This window comes from Agrilus planipennis, unplaced genomic scaffold (assembly GCF_000699045.2).
Source record: "Agrilus planipennis isolate EAB-ADULT unplaced genomic scaffold, Apla_2.0 scaffold333, whole genome shotgun sequence".
Taxonomy (NCBI): Eukaryota; Metazoa; Arthropoda; class Insecta; order Coleoptera; family Buprestidae; genus Agrilus; species Agrilus planipennis.
Genome location: NW_020439207.1, coordinates 105,176 through 121,630, shown reverse-complemented (window position 1 = coordinate 121,630; position 16,455 = coordinate 105,176). Strand labels below are relative to the sequence as shown.

Genomic DNA, 16,455 nt, shown 5'->3' with positions numbered 1-16,455 from the left:
TTTTTTACACTACTGAGGTATCGCCAAGGTGCGTCACCTTTCCGCGGGTGATCGTAAGTAAACTTACCAAAAAAGTCTCCAAAAATTTCGCACTACACATTTACTGAAAACACTTCTTGAAATCGCGAAGGATGTACGAGTTTGCGTCGCACTAATAGTGATTATTATTATTAAAAATTCCGTCCTACGTGAAACAAAGTCTATAAACAATACCCTATTGAAAAATTATATGCTGTGCAGTTATTTTCTGTCGAAACTACTGACAGAAACCCAGTCGCGACTAAAACTCAGCTTCAAGCAAGGCTTGCACTCGCTGCAGATGATAAGAAGGACTCTACCTTTAAAAATTGCTATACGGAGAAGAACCTACATTCTCTGCCATGTCGCGTGTACTATTTTGGAGGAATGTCTTCTTTGAAATGGAAAATTTCACACTAAATTATTGTAACAACTGCTCTACAGTGATTGACCTACACTTATTACTAATTTAGTTTACTGAACTGCGGAAGGTTTAAATGTTAAGAGAATAAACGGGTACTAGAAGTTGACTGTTAACGTAAACACTCTGAATCACACTTAATCTAATACGAGGGTGGATTGATAAGTTTCCGGCCTAACCAAGAGATGACGCCACTAGGCCTACCTTGAGGTGACATTCTATAGTACCATCCTTGGATAGCTTGTAGCTATAGTTTCAGCCCGATCTCCTTGCTAGTGTAGGTTTGACAGCACGCTGAACAAGACGCCTCTGTGGTTTTCGTAAAAATGGAAAAGCAGGAAAATCGTGCTGTCATCAAATACTTTTATTTGAAGGGGTTAACGCCGAAGGAAATTAAAAAAGAGATGGACTCAACACTGGGGACATCCTCCCCGTCATATTCAACCGTTAAGCAGTGGGTTTCCGAGTTTAAAAAGGGTCGTGTGAGCACCTCTGATGGGCCTCGCTCAGGACGCCCCGTTGAGGTCACAACTCCAGATATGATCGAAAAAATTCATCAAATAGTGCTGGGAGACCGCAGATTGAAAGTGCGTGAGATAGCTGAGACCTGTAAGATGTCATATGAACGTGTGCAACATATTTTGCACCAACATTTGCATATGGAAAAGCTCTGTGCAAGATGGGTGCCGCGTTTGCTAACAGTCGACCAAAAATTGATTCGAAAAAACATTTCTACCGCAAATTTGTCATTGTATAAGCGTAATCCAAGCGAATTTTTGCGTCGATTCGTAACCGTTGACGAAACGTGGGTCCACCACTACACTCCTGAAACCAAAGAACAGTCTAAACAGTGGATTGGACCAGGGGAACCAACTCCAAAGAAGGCAAAAACAATTTTTTCGGCGAACAAGGTTATGGCTACTGTTTTTTGGGATGCAAGAGGTATTATATACATTGATTACCTTGCAAAGGGTAATACTATCACTGGTCAATACTACGCAGACTTATTGCAACGTTTGAGCCACGAGGTGAAAATTAAACGACCTCATCTGGCGAAGAAAAAAATCTTGTTTCATCACGATAACGCACCAGCGCACACGTCAATCGTTGCGACGGCTAAAATCAACGATCTAAAGTTTGAATTGATGCCGCACCCTCCTTACTCTCCAGACCTAGCCCCGAGTGACTATTTTCTGTTCCCTAATCTCAAAAAATGGCTTGGCGGTAAGAGATTTGCGGACAATGAAGAAGTAATCGAAGCTGTAAATGGTTATTTTGAGGAGCTTGACGAATCAGTCTATAGAGATGGCATTAATAGACTGGAACACCGCTATGAGAAATGTATCAGCCTTGGAGGAGATTATGTTGAGAAATAAAAAAAAAAAATTTTTAAAAACCTTGTTTTTCTTGGTCAGGCCGGAAACTTATCAATCCACCCTCGTATAACAAATAAACAATACATAAGAAAAAAAATACAAACAAATGCTACATTTAAAAATACCACAAATGGCGTGGTGAGCGCCATCTGTAGTACGATGCTACATTTTAGGATTACGTACGCTCCAGCAAGGTCCATTTAAAAATATGGATATCTCCTTGCTGAAACAAATCCCGGCGTAGCTCACCTCAACGTGATAGGCACGTTACCATAATCGAGCTAAGCAAGTAGATATCCATATTTTTAAATGGACCTTGCTGGAGCATATGTAATCCTAAAATGTAGCATCGTACTACAGATGGCGCTCACAACGCCATTTGTGGTATTTTCTAAAACGCGCTGTTAAGACAGCAAGTAAAGGTTGGTCTGTGTTCTGTCGGAGCTGCCTGCGACGCGCTGATGAGATCCAAAAAGATCGAAATCGCGATCCACGTCTGGCAGTTTCGACAGAGTACAGACCACTTCGAATTATTTTGTTCAAATGCTACATTGATTGAGTGCAGCGATGCGGGGCCTATTTATGAACCATTGAATTTACCGATACCTTCAACTACGTTTTTCTTAAAAATGGTGAACATTCGGGCATAGCAACATCTACTTAATTTTCATGTTTTGTAGTGCTCTGCAAGCTCAGTACGTATTTCTGTTACACACTGAATAGTTAATGAAGAACTATTTTGCTTACTATTTTAAATATACGGGTTTTCTTAACTTACTGTCATAATTTAGCGTTGAACGCTGCGAAATAATAAGTTTATTTTTGCGCAATATAGTTCAACCGAAACTACATAATTTCTATAATTCACTTGAAAATTCTGCTTAGTAGGCACTAAGTAGTGTTTCCGATCTTCCATCTTTTCTACTTTTGGAGGCTTAATTAAAGGAGACAATTTTACCATCCGTTTGTCTCCCTATTCGCTAATATAGGTAGAGATATACCCACCTTGTACATATATACCTACTAAACACGAACATATTTCCAGATAAAAAAAAAACTAGAAAGGTTGAGTATCATTTACATATTATAGGAAGATTATTGAAAGAAAGCCATTCGTTTTAAAATTCTGAGGTTATTACGCATACCATTGTCTTTATTTAAAGCGTCTGTCGTTGAGAATTGAGTAATAAATGTAATGAAAACAAAATACCTCAGACATAACGGGTTATGAAAGTCAAGTGTAAATTGCAGCCTTTATTTCATAAAATGCAAGGCTAAGGTCAAACGTTATTGACAAAGCAATCAGCACGTTTGAGAGTATATAGCAGAAACTGTTTACTCGCAAAAGGAGGAAAAATATACCTAGCGTAAAAGCTAGAGAGCGTTTTCGTGCAAAATATTTTATTTCAGTGCCAAACTCTCTTCGTTTCTCTTTAACAACTTTTTATCGCTGTCGTAATTAGGTACTATACTGCTGAAATACATCACAGTAGTTAGCAATGCATCACAATTGTTGATTTATTAGAAATAATTTTAAAAAGTGGATATTGACTTAAACAAAGTTATTTATAGGATTTTTATGAACAACCATAAAAATAAATTCCGTTAAGTATGGCAATAAGTCAAAAGCTGTTAGAATAATAACCGATACCATAAATTGTGATTAATTTTATAGTTTCTACTTTCATGCTAAAAAACGAACAAAAAAATGATGATGAAAAAATGTATTCTATACGACCCTTTGTTCCTTTGTTCATAAATGTCTGTTAGAGCACAAACAGATACCAATTCTTCTTTGAAATAACTCATTTTTTTTGTAATTCTAAATATACTCATCGTTCGATACCATACAATTCTTGAAGCGTTTGATATGTTTTTAAACACCTGCCTACATTTATACAATTAAAAACAGATTTCGATAGAGGGTGCTTCTCAGCTTACAGCTTTTTCTGACAATTTATTTCTTGAACTGACATAAACACCACGCGCTGATGAGATCCAAAAAGATCGAAATCGCGATCCGCGTCTGCAATTTCGACAGAATACAGACCACTTCGAATTATTTTATTCGATTAAGCTAACGTGCCTATCACGTTGAGGTTGGCTACGCCGGGATTTATTTTCAGCAAGTAGATATCCACACAAGTGGACCTTGTTGGAGCATACGTAATCCTAAAATGTAGCATCGTGCTACAGATGGCGTTTACTGCGCCATTTGTAGTATTTTCTAAAACGCACTGTTAAGACGGCAGGTAAAAGTTGGTCTGTGTTCTGTCGAAGCTGTCTGCGACGCGCTGATGAGATCTAAAAAGATCGAAATCGCGATCCACGTCTGGCAGTTTCGACAGAATACAGACCACTTCGAATTATTTTATTCGATTAAGCTAACGTGCCTATCACCTTGAGGTGGGCTACGTCGGGATTCGTTTTCAGCAAGTAGATATCTACACAAGTGGACCTTGTTGGAGCATACGTAATCCTAAAATATAGCATCCTGCTACAGATGGCGCTTACTGCTTAGTACTTTCCAATAAACAGAACTGTCTAACTGCTAACAAGGTAAGTTTCAACTTTCAAAAAAACTGGAATAGAAGCCCAGTTATCAACGGTTAAAAATAAAATAGCATTTCGAAATGTACTTTTATTACTTTCCCCGAATATATGCCCCCCGCGTTGTATTAATATTAACTCGAAAAGTGCATTAAAGCTTATTTTCGGAGTAGGCTAAGCGAGAAATTTAAAAAAATCAAATAGTATGCCTTTGTATAAAACAAATAATAAAAAAATAACACGTTTTTATTTAAATGCTTATTTATGGTGGTTGGGAACCTACATGGTCAGGGATGCACCAAAAATGGGATACAATAACAATTTCATTTGGAGAAGCTATTAAACAATTGTAATTAAACAAAATAGATGCTAAATGATAAAAGTGCGATGAAAAATAAAGAAGTTTAGCCATTTTTTAAAACCGTCAAAAATCATGTATTCTTAGAATAGTGAAGCTTTCATTTTTGAGCTTGTCTGTTATATCTAACGTTTATTTTGTTTCACTGGCAGTTTTGAACAGTTCCACTAAATGACATTTTGCAGTGTCTTGTAATTTACAATATTTATGCAAAACTAACATTTTGACACTGTAACTTCCGAAATAGCTGATTATACGAGATACATCTGCACAACATTATTTATAAAAACTGTTAAAAATTAGCAATGAAACAGAGGAAGGGAGCGGGGCATTTGCCAACACCATGACCTAACCTATCCTATTTAACTTAGACTATGTTAGTTTGTGTTCTGTTAATAAACGCTAAATTAAAAAACAAATAGTTTATAAATGAAAAGTTTCACTGTTTTATGAATACATGATTTTTGACGAATTTAAAAAAAGACGAAACTTCCTTATTTTTCATTTAATTTTTAATATTTGGCATCTATTTCGATTAATTATGTACAAATATTTAACAGCTTTTCCAAATTTTGTACAAATAATTATTTATAATTTGTTGTATGAGCAGATCCAAATTTGAATCAACTTGATAATTCAGTCAATAATTATAGTTTCGGAAACTAACTTAAATAACAGTGGTGTCGTCTTACTTCCGAACGTTTCAGATGCGAACAACCAAATTTTGGTGTTATTTGCGAACACTTTTCATAATTGTAGGTCCATTTGCGAACAACTACATTTTATTTATTTGGGTTGTATCTATTTAACACAAATGAAACGATGTTCCGATGAACAACAATAATAACAATCATAATCATTAGGTAGGTATTTATTTTTAAATACTATAATGAACCTATATAATGAACTAGGTAATAATAAATTATCAACCAATAACATAATAACAAGAGGTGGTAGTATTTACAATTAGGTTAGTCAAAATATATAACATTAATCCTTGCGATTTTAAGAAGTGAAGTCAAGATTTGTTACCTTAACCTTACATTTTTCGAAAATGGAAATTATGGAAACAACAAAAGGAAAGCCTTCCTTGGTTTACGATCGTTATCAACATCGAAAGTGTCGTAAAAACAACAAAGGTGTTATCACTTGGTTATGTGTTCGTTCAAATAACTTACTGTCTGTTCGCAAATGAAACTATAATTTCTAGGTCAACCCAAGGCGACTTATTGCTGTTCGCAAGTGGCACTAAATCTCATTTGTTCCCAAATAGCACTAACTCATAACAGTATAGTATCAGTGTTAAAATGAATTTCAGGTATTGATACGATTCCTTAATGTCAGAGGTACAATATGGTCGCAGTCATTTTTACAATTGCTTTTGTCAAATTGACATACACGCTTAAGTACCTATTATAGAACTAAAAAATAGTGTAATAATAAAACAATGCTCCGTGTAATCTTCACTTGACTAGTTTTTCAGACCAACTTCATAAATAATAACAAAAATACAACGACAGATTGATATTTAAAGATAACTTCAGTAAATTGCTTAAATAAAATTTTAAGAATAGTAGCATTAAATATCTTGTTCGCAATTTCCAATTTAAAGTTTAAATCAAGCACGATCCTACTCTTTCATGAAGTTTTTCTCAACTCGCGCTAAATTTAAAAAGTTGACGGTTAAACTTTTGACGGCAGGTGCTGAGCCAGAATGATTTGTAGACAAAGAAATGAAACTTTTACTTAAAGAAAATCTAATTAAATACTACGGAAGATAAGCATCTATCTTTAGGGTTCCCTAAAATGACAAAATCTAAGTGAAACCAAAAGTACGAAAGTTTTGAGTCTAGAACAGTTAATTTGGGAAATATAAGCAGCGAAAACGTTGCAAAAACATTTACTGAATTTCGTCGTTCATATTATTTAAAACAATAAAAATTGAATACATTTTCTCTGACAAAATCGGCATTTACAAATCGAAAGGTGAATTAAACAGACACAGCTGTTGATATTTTATTTATTCAGCGTAATATGCGGAATACCACACGTAGAAGAAGGTGAAATGCAAATAATTTTTGAAAATACAACAATTTTGCAAATCGAAACATTTAATAATAATAATAATACCTTTATTGTAGCATCTGCTAGAGTATTACATCAATATTATTATTTCTAATATTTAGATTACTTGTACTATAATATACTTTATTTACTTTCTCTAGCGATTTGCCTCTTCCAATGTCTTGGATGCGCGCTGGCAAAATCGTAGGTAGGGAGAAAAAAGCTCATTATACTCTCGACTCTTGTTCATTAAACATACTTTTTCATACAGTACCTGCCAAAAGTTTTGTTCAATCATGAATAGTAGTGCGAGTCGAAAACAAGCGTTAAAGCCTTTAATATGTCTTCAAATATAAATAAACATCTCGTTGATATTTTCATAGAAATTGGTACCAATAACAGCACATTTGAGCAATGCAATTTTAGTGGATAAAATGGTCAATTTCTCCGTGCAGTACTGTACGGATTATACGCTCCTCACCGGTTAAGAGTTCTTTTCTCCTTTGCGCCGGTCAAACTAAAGGTCACATTGCTAGAGAAACTAAACGAAGTATAATTAACTACTCATTTTCATATAACAATATTTTGATTGACTTCTCTTTTCAATGTCACGGGCTTCTATGTGTTCTTGAAGAGAGTTGTAATCTTTTACTCCCTTGTAAAATATGGAGCTTTGGGTTAACGTTTTAGTGTAATTTTACATGTTAGTTATTTTTATTTCTAGTGTTATAAGTAATAAATAGTGAAGGATATGGGTTGTTCCAGTTTTAGGGAAATGCGAAGATTAGCTCAGGATAGGAGAGTGGGGGTGCGTGTCCAGCCAGTCTTAGGAGTGACGACCTTATGATAATGATGATGATGATGTTATATAAGTAATGTTTTAACGTTCCTTTCATTATTTTATGTACAAAAACAAGAGCATTGTCTTTAATTAACCTACTTACACTAATCCAGCCTATGTTATACAGCATTTCTTTAATCGGCGTAAATTTCTTTTATTGTGATTATTACAATCCGATAGTGATGTTCGACCTCGAAGCTTACCTGTTGGTATATATAGTGGTTCTAAGAGTAAAATCGCGTGTCCAACTTGCTTTCAAATGAAATAATATCACTGTAAATCTAAATGAATTAATAAATGTGTTATTTCAATTCGTTTAAACGTGTTATTAAAATAAATTTGAATGTGGTAATAGGTTTAATGAATACATCTAAATAGATATTTATATACTGCAAGTTGTAATGAGTTTCTTTAATTGTATATTTTAACATATTTTTAACGAATCCAATAAATCATGCATATTACATATTTAAAAATAACTTCATCTCTCATTTTTTAAAATTAGTTTAAATATTATTGTCTAGAATAGACATTTTTGCAAGAGTTTCCAAGTATTTCTAGGTACCTGTAGTAAATATTTTTTTAAAGTAAGGGGGGATAATATTTTAAAAAGTTAATATATAATTGTTGCTATTTAAGAATATCTACCATATACATATAAATGCACAATATTTATGAAGAAGCATAGTCCAGAATGTAAGTTCTTTGTAGTAATAAACATTATATACCTTTATCTAGGTAATAAAATAATTTCTCAATCTATATGGGTATATATACTTTTTTGCTATTCACTTGAAGTAACTTGCATTTGTAATATTTGAACCTCTAAAAATCCGTCTTACATATATATTATCATAGATGGTCTTTTTGTTATTAGGACTTTAGGTTACGCGGGGATGATTTTCGGTTGGAATCATTTTATGTTTTAAGTACATATTAAGTACATTTGTCGTTTATAGACGTAAAGTATAAGAAAAAAAAATAAAGAAATGCTGATCATGCGGATAGCCGTGCCGCTGGTCCTTTCTTTCTGATATTGTAAGACGTTTGGTAATTAAATAAATATAACTACGTGAATCAAATAATTAAACCTCGATACATACAGTTTAGTGTTTAATTAAAGTTTTGTTTTTAACCCACTACGTACAATTGTCATTCTTTGAATCCATATCGCTAGACCAACGATAAACAAATCTACATATATATAGATACCTGTTCTACGAGGGTGGATTGATAAGTTTCCGGCCTGACCAAGAAAAACAAGGTTTTTAAAAATTTTTTTTTTTTATTTCTCAACATAATCTCCTCCAAGGCTGATACATTTCTCATAGCGGTGTTCTAGTCTATTAATGCCATCTCTATAGACTGATTCGTCAAGCTCCTCAAAATAACCATTTACAGCTTCGATTACTTCTTCATTGTCCGCAAATCTCTTACCGCCAAGCCATTTTTTGAGATTAGGGAACAGAAAATAGTCACTCGGGGCTAGGTCTGGAGAGTAAGGAGGGTGCGGCATCAATTCAAACTTTAGATCGTTGATTTTAGCCGTCGCAACGATTGACGTGTGCGCTGGTGCGTTATCGTGATGAAACAAGATTTTTTTCTTCGCCAGATGAGGTCGTTTAATTTTCACCTCGTGGCTCAAACGTTGCAATAAGTCTGCGTAGTATTGACCAGTGATAGTATTACCCTTTGCAAGGTAATCAATGTATATAATACCTCTTGCATCCCAAAAAACAGTAGCCATAACCTTGTTCGCCGAAAAAATTGTTTTTGCCTTCTTTGGAGTTGGTTCCCCTGGTCCAATCCACTGTTTAGACTGTTCTTTGGTTTCAGGAGTGTAGTGGTGGACCCACGTTTCGTCAACGGTTACGAATCGACGCAAAAATTCGCTTGGATTACGCTTATACAATGACAAATTTGCGGTAGAAATGTTTTTTCGAATCAATTTTTGGTCGACTGTTAGCAAACGCGGCACCCATCTTGCACAGAGCTTTTCCATATGCAAATGTTGGTGCAAAATATGTTGCACACGTTCATATGACATCTTACAGGTCTCAGCTATCTCACGCACTTTCAATCTGCGGTCTCCCAGCACTATTTGATGAATTTTTTCGATCATATCTGGAGTTGTGACCTCAACGGGGCGTCCTGAGCGAGGCCCATCAGAGGTGCTCACACGACCCTTTTTAAACTCGGAAACCCACTGCTTAACGGTTGAATATGACGGGGAGGATGTCCCCAGTGTTGAGTCCATCTCTTTTTTAATTTCCTTCGGCGTTAACCCCTTCAAATAAAAGTATTTGATGACAGCACGATTTTCCTGCTTTTCCATTTTTACGAAAACCACAGAGGCGTCTTGTTCAGCGTGCTGTCAAACCTACACTAGCAAGGAGATCGGGCTGAAACTATAGCTACAAGCTATCCAAGGATGGTACTATAGAATGTCACCTCAAGGTAGGCCTAGTGGCGTCATCTCTTGGTTAGGCCGGAAACTTATCAATCCACCCTCGTATTTCAATACGTACTCTGTATTGGATTAATACATTTAGATGCATTAAAAAACTACATGTAAGTGAATTAGAAAAAAACACGTTATGTAACGCAGAAAAAGTGACTACAAGATTTTAATACACTAAAATTCATTGAAATAATACATTTAGATTTGCAGAGATACTATGGACACTATACTCCGTTCTCTTATGAGGTAAACCAAATCAAAAAATAAACCTGGACGCGTGATGACCGATCAGCACGTCGTCAGAGCGCTTCTTATTGGTGAATTTGGGGGTTGTGGCTCACGCTCACGGCTATTGCGAATTTCCAGAGAGTCATTCAATCATTTAGTGAAAGATGGCATTTCGCAATTTTCAAACATGCTATAGTTTATAAAAAATTCTTAAAATTAATTCAGAAAAGTAAAATATTCATTTGTTAGATAACAGTAAATTCGTTTTCTTTCCATATGTACCGTCCCGCGAAGTAATAAAATAAAAGTAATTAACGCATTAGAATCCAACAACACTAATAATAACAGATTATTATCATCTAATTTCTCTAGTAACTCTTTGTTTTGACCAAATCTATTTCTAATTTTGTAACTAAACTTCTTTATTCACGAATAAATACAATAAAGTTATTAAACATAGGAGCGAGGAAAATCCGACAGTGACCACAAATGAAGTTTTAAAGGTGGCAAGTAAAGCTTGGATATGTCGTGCTTCATTTTTCAATATAATAGGCGAATACAAAAGAAAGGACAGTCTCTTAACCAAAGGGCAACATAAGTCGAAAACGCATTGTTAAGTGTGTGGATGGAGCTGATAAATATGTACGCAATTAGAAGAAAAGTGCACGAATTTTTGAGAAATTAAATTTCCACCATCCGGAAAATATTGAAGGAAGTAAATGAAGACCCCATGTTATTAAATTTTAAACAGACTGATTTTTTAAAGTGTTTGAGGACATAAATTTTAAATGGGAAAAGCGAGGGCGGAATAGCTTATTGACAGATAAGGAAGAAATTGTGCTGTGGAGAAGCGAATATGTCACAAAAATAAACACCTACAGAGAGCATAATAGAAAAATCTTCTATCTAGATGAAACATGGGTTAATTCAGGGCACACAACTTCTCGCATGTGGGTTGATAAAACTATTACTTCACCCAGAAAAGACTTTTTCGACGGACTATCTCCCGGATTGAAAAATCCCACAGGTAAACAAAACAAGAGTGGAATACTTACTTCTTAGATACTAATTCTGTAGCTTATATATATATATATTTCTTTTATTGTTTGAACATCGTAAAATGTGGCTGTTTTAGAAAAAGGAAATCCGCTTATCGTCTGCCATTTTGGAAATGAAGATGTTTTTGTTGCTAATGGTGCTTCTAGTCACAGGAAATAAGCAGTTATGACGAAGAAATGAATGAGGAATCATTAGAAAAATGATTTTCCAGCATTTTATATCGCTTGGATGGTACTGTAGTAATTGTCCTCGATAATGCACCTTACCATTCTTGAAGAATGGAGAAAATACCAATCACTGCTACAAAAAATGGTGAAGTACAAAACTGGCTGCGATCTAAAAATATCCAATTTCAGGAGTTATCCTGAGGTCAAATACTAAAAGTATGTTATTGACGAAATGGCTGCGAGTTAAAATAAAATTGTGCTTCGTTTGCCTCCGTACCATTGCGAACTGAATCCAATTGAGTTAATATTAATCATAAATAATAAAATTTGGTCATAGCGCAATAAGAATTTTAAAGTTTCAAATATTAAAGAACATTTTGATGAAGGTTTACAAGGAATTACCGCAGAGAAATGGAAAAGTCTGTTGAACATGTAAAAGAACAGGGTTTAAAAGAAACTAAGGGAGTTAGCTAATATTATAGAACTTCAAATTATTCATACTGATGTTGACAGTGATAATACGGACTATACAAGTACCTCTACTTCATCATAGTAATGACAACTATAAATAATACGCAACATTAGCTACATACTTCATATATTTCTATTGTAATATTGTAATTAAGGTATTGTAAAGCTATGGTATTTCTTGTTGTACTAAATTATTAGGCCAATAAGAATATTAAAATAACCATGTAATATATATCTCAAGCTTATATAACCGAATTAACCCCAACCTTCGACACGTTATATTGTACAGTCAGAACAATTATATATATACCCATATATATATATATAGGCCGTAACAAGATTTGTGAGTTAGACTATTTGAAGAAACTTTAATATATTCTTTTCTTGGAGCAAAATATTTTAAGTATTTAAAATTTTCGGTTTGCTTCACAAGATTTTAACACTAAATATAAAAAGAGAAACTTTACCACTGTTAGAAGAAAGGGATCCAGAAGAATGTCCTCGGAGTAAGTATTCTTTCCTAATGTCTGGATAACATATTTCTGAAAGAAAAAAAATTATTTTACTTTTTTTAATTACCTTGTAATATTTTTTTTTACTAAAAGGTCAATTTATGCATTAGAGGAAGGGTAATTTCGAGAGTTTTCATAACTCTCACTATCGACATTTTCTTTAAAACTTATGACAAACTCGTATATGACAGAAAATATCAGCATTTAAGACAATTATTATGTCGATAAATAAAACAATTTGTGCTTAGAAGAATTACAGTGGATTTCGGGTATAACGACGACGAAAGAACCACTGTAATTTCGTCGCTATATCCTGAAGTCGTTACAGCCAAAGAGATACAGACACGTATGTAAAGTTTTCAAAATTTTCCAATTTTGAAACGATTTAGGCTTTTTCTTAACAGTAAATGTGCATGTAGGAGTCATACTTATCTAAACACAGTTGCTACTCAAAATATGATTTTGTAACTGAACCATTTTAACTAACATCTATAAATAAAAGATTAAGGTCACCGTACTTGCTGACCATCTGTGTGGATGTAAACAAAAGATAAGAAAGATTTTTGTGTCTTTGGCGGCCGACTACGGAAAAACAGTCAGTACACCCGAACTCTGCGTTACATCCGAAGTCGCTATAGCCACATGAATTTTATGCTAAAGTTTGCTTTAAATTCAAGGGACTTAGATTTAACGTCGCTATAGCAAAATGGTCGCTACAACCAAGGTCGTAATAAATAAAATCTACTGTACTAAAAATACGTATCAGATTAAATGAGCAAAACTAGGACTTAGCATGCAATACCAAGATCAAGATTATCAGCAAGACCAAGATTAAAACAAAAACTAGAAGTATTTGAGCAAGAACAAGACCATGACCAAATAAGCAAGACCAAGACCAACATCAAGGCTAAGATAGTCTTGGTCTTACTTTGTTCATCATTAAAGTCAACTTTTCAAGAAAATCACATTTGAAGTTCTACTAAGCTTCAACCATAATTTTTTTTGGTTTATGGTATACTGTTACATAGCACCCATAAATTCTTATTTAGGTCAGTGGTACAACATTGGTACATCCAAATTGTCTATTTAAAATTGCATCTACTTATCTACTGTGTTAATAGGTCAATTAACAAACTATTAACTATCAGAATAAATAATGATATTGAAAAGGCCTAAAGTAGAGTCGAATCCAAGATCACCAAGATGCAGGATGGTGAGACGGCTTACCGTCTTCACTCAATCTGTGATAGTTCCCTGCCATTTCTATGTTCCCCAATTATCTACTAAGGTAGACTAAAATTATTATTAAATTCTTAATTAACTATAGTCAAATTGTTGGCTAGTCATTCTAAATTATACAATTCACTTTCAATATTAGATTAAAGTAATTATAACCAATTTCTAAATACATAAAATTTGCTGCTTTATGACAATACACAGTTATTACAACGATTATTTATCGTTAATTGTTAGTTGACTTTTTAAGAACAACGTAAAAGAAACATAGAACCTTGAATTGTAAACCTAATTATTTTATTTAAACGATTTATAACCATCATAAATTGTTTTCAATTGAAATATATTGTCCTTTATTACATTTTCATCGGATTTGCATGGACACGAGGCCAAAAAAAAGCTTTCAGAGTAACGTATTAAAGTTTCGCACCATTTATAGCCTAGATAATGTATAACTGGTGGGATACTCAATCAGTTATCTCTCTTGATGAGGTACTCTAAATATGTAGAAATTCTTAATACGAAAGTTATTAACCCTAAAGAGGAACACGTAATAGTGACCTCTAAGATGACCTTAATAATTATTTCCTTTGTCATTTTCAGATCAAGTGCATTTTTGAAATGACGTTGGAGATAATTATTAATTATATTATAAGATCTAGGTAGAGATTATCAATAACTTTAGACCTAATACCTTTTGTACATTTTTATTGTAGAAATAATCCGTTGTACATAAATCCTATCAAGTAATTATCAATACATCATTATACTGACTGAAAATCGTTCGCTACTTGATCCTTAGCTCAAAAACTTTTAATTTTTGACATTTTTTCCTTAAGAACTTTTATTAAGAAAATCATATCGAACATCATACTCCAATTGCAGACCATTCTTATCCTGCCTTGAGATTAAAACATCATTTAATTACAATTCATGTTGATAATCATGAGTCAACAGCAACTCTGTTCTTGAACTGTGTAAATTTATGTCGTTACAAACGTTTCTGGAAAGCACATGCGTAGAGACAAATTCAGACTAAAAGGCTCTATTGATGTTCATGTGTTCTATTGTTTATTATTCTTTTTTAAACTTCTCTGGAATACTATTTACGTATACGAGAGTATCCAGGAGTAAAGTCAGGAATGCTGGTGACAATCCATATTTTCGTATTTAATAAATGAGAACATGAACAAAATATTTGATTGTGCACGTTGGTCTAAAGTTAGTTGCAATATTAGCGTTAAAGAATATTGCATTTGCGATTTACCGTACTCGCTGCATGTCCAAAGTTTTAATTAAACGATTCTGCCCTACAAGCTTACCCTTTTATGAGCACATTATTTGTGTAGTGGCCAAAAAACAACACAAAAGGAAGGATTGTAGGATATGCGAAAGAGTCGGAAACAAATAACTTTAATTACTCTCCTTGCCAGCAGATTTACTATACACTATTTAAAGCTATTTAATCCTTTTATAAATACTAAAAATATTCGAATTAAAGTTCCGTTTCTCAGAATCATTATTTATCGTATAATTAATTATTGTACGCACCTATCGAACTGTAAATTAATGCAAATCGCGTCAAATGATATTTGTTAATTGAATTTACGAAAAACTGTTAAGTAAAATTAATACAATCAAGATGCAAATCAAAAAGTGAAAATGCGACTGAAGATTTGGGTGCAAATGGTTAATTAATTCAAATGAAAGCTCTTAAAGACGAACGGAAGCAGAACTTTAGACAAAAGAAAGCAATTAAAAGCGAGTTTGACATTTTCCTAACTGTTAAAGCATTTACTACAAAAGCTTTAGAATATGGCTTTAATTTAAAGGTCATTTGCAACTACTAAAAAATTATGACCGAGCTCCGCTCATGGGATATAATGCACATGGATATGATGTACGTACGATACGATACGTTATGTACTATTATCTATTAAAATAATGCTTACCCTAATTACGCTTATCTAGATTGATTTATCACCTTACTGAAATAGCCAAAGCTGTTATATACCTACAGGATCATAAGTCCTTGTTTACTGGAAGTACATATTTTTGACTACATCAGTGGAAAGAGCGGACAATTTTGTAATCGTAAGCCCTCTTCGAATTGATTTGTTCTTAATTTCTTATAAATACCATACCTAAAAATTGAGAGCAAATCTGCTTCCAGGTTATTTTTCGCTATATCCATTGCCGTGGTAAAGGATATATATAATCTAATTTAAAAAAATGTTTGACCTTTAAAGAACCTTGAAGGTCAATGATTATTTTAGACTCAAGGGCAGCAGAACATGAAACTTTTGACTAATACGTTCTCCGAAGTAATGGTATGCAATCGAGATATTTCAGATATTTCATTGTTATAAGCAAACGGACTATAAAATGAAGTCTATATCAACTTCACCAGTATTTTAGATTTTTCCTTGCATTGCTGGATTCAAATATATAGATTCTCATTAAAAATAGAAGTAACTTGATTTGCAAGTAACCCAAAAGGTTAATCGAAGGTCACATTCAAGGTCACCTTCCGACATACAACTTTTATCTGGAATTATTTCCCAAATAATGAGTTGCAATTGATATGTCTCATTGTTTTGAGATAAATGACACCCTATAAGTATATGTACATATTTTTATATCTTAACTCGAAATAACACAAAAACCATTGCATGTGGTCTATGACGTCACTA

General features: G+C 33.6%; 1 long non-coding RNA gene across 1 annotated transcript in view; it reads right to left on the bottom strand.

Annotated features, from left to right (window-relative positions):
* LOC112905537 overlaps positions 1–16,455 on the bottom strand; it is a 154,180-nt gene that overhangs the window by 58,321 nt on the left and 79,404 nt on the right. Inside the window, exon 2 of the long non-coding RNA XR_003231853.1 lies at positions 12,482–12,556. This is a non-coding gene — a long non-coding RNA (uncharacterized LOC112905537). The remainder of the gene's footprint in view (positions 1–12,481; positions 12,557–16,455) is intronic.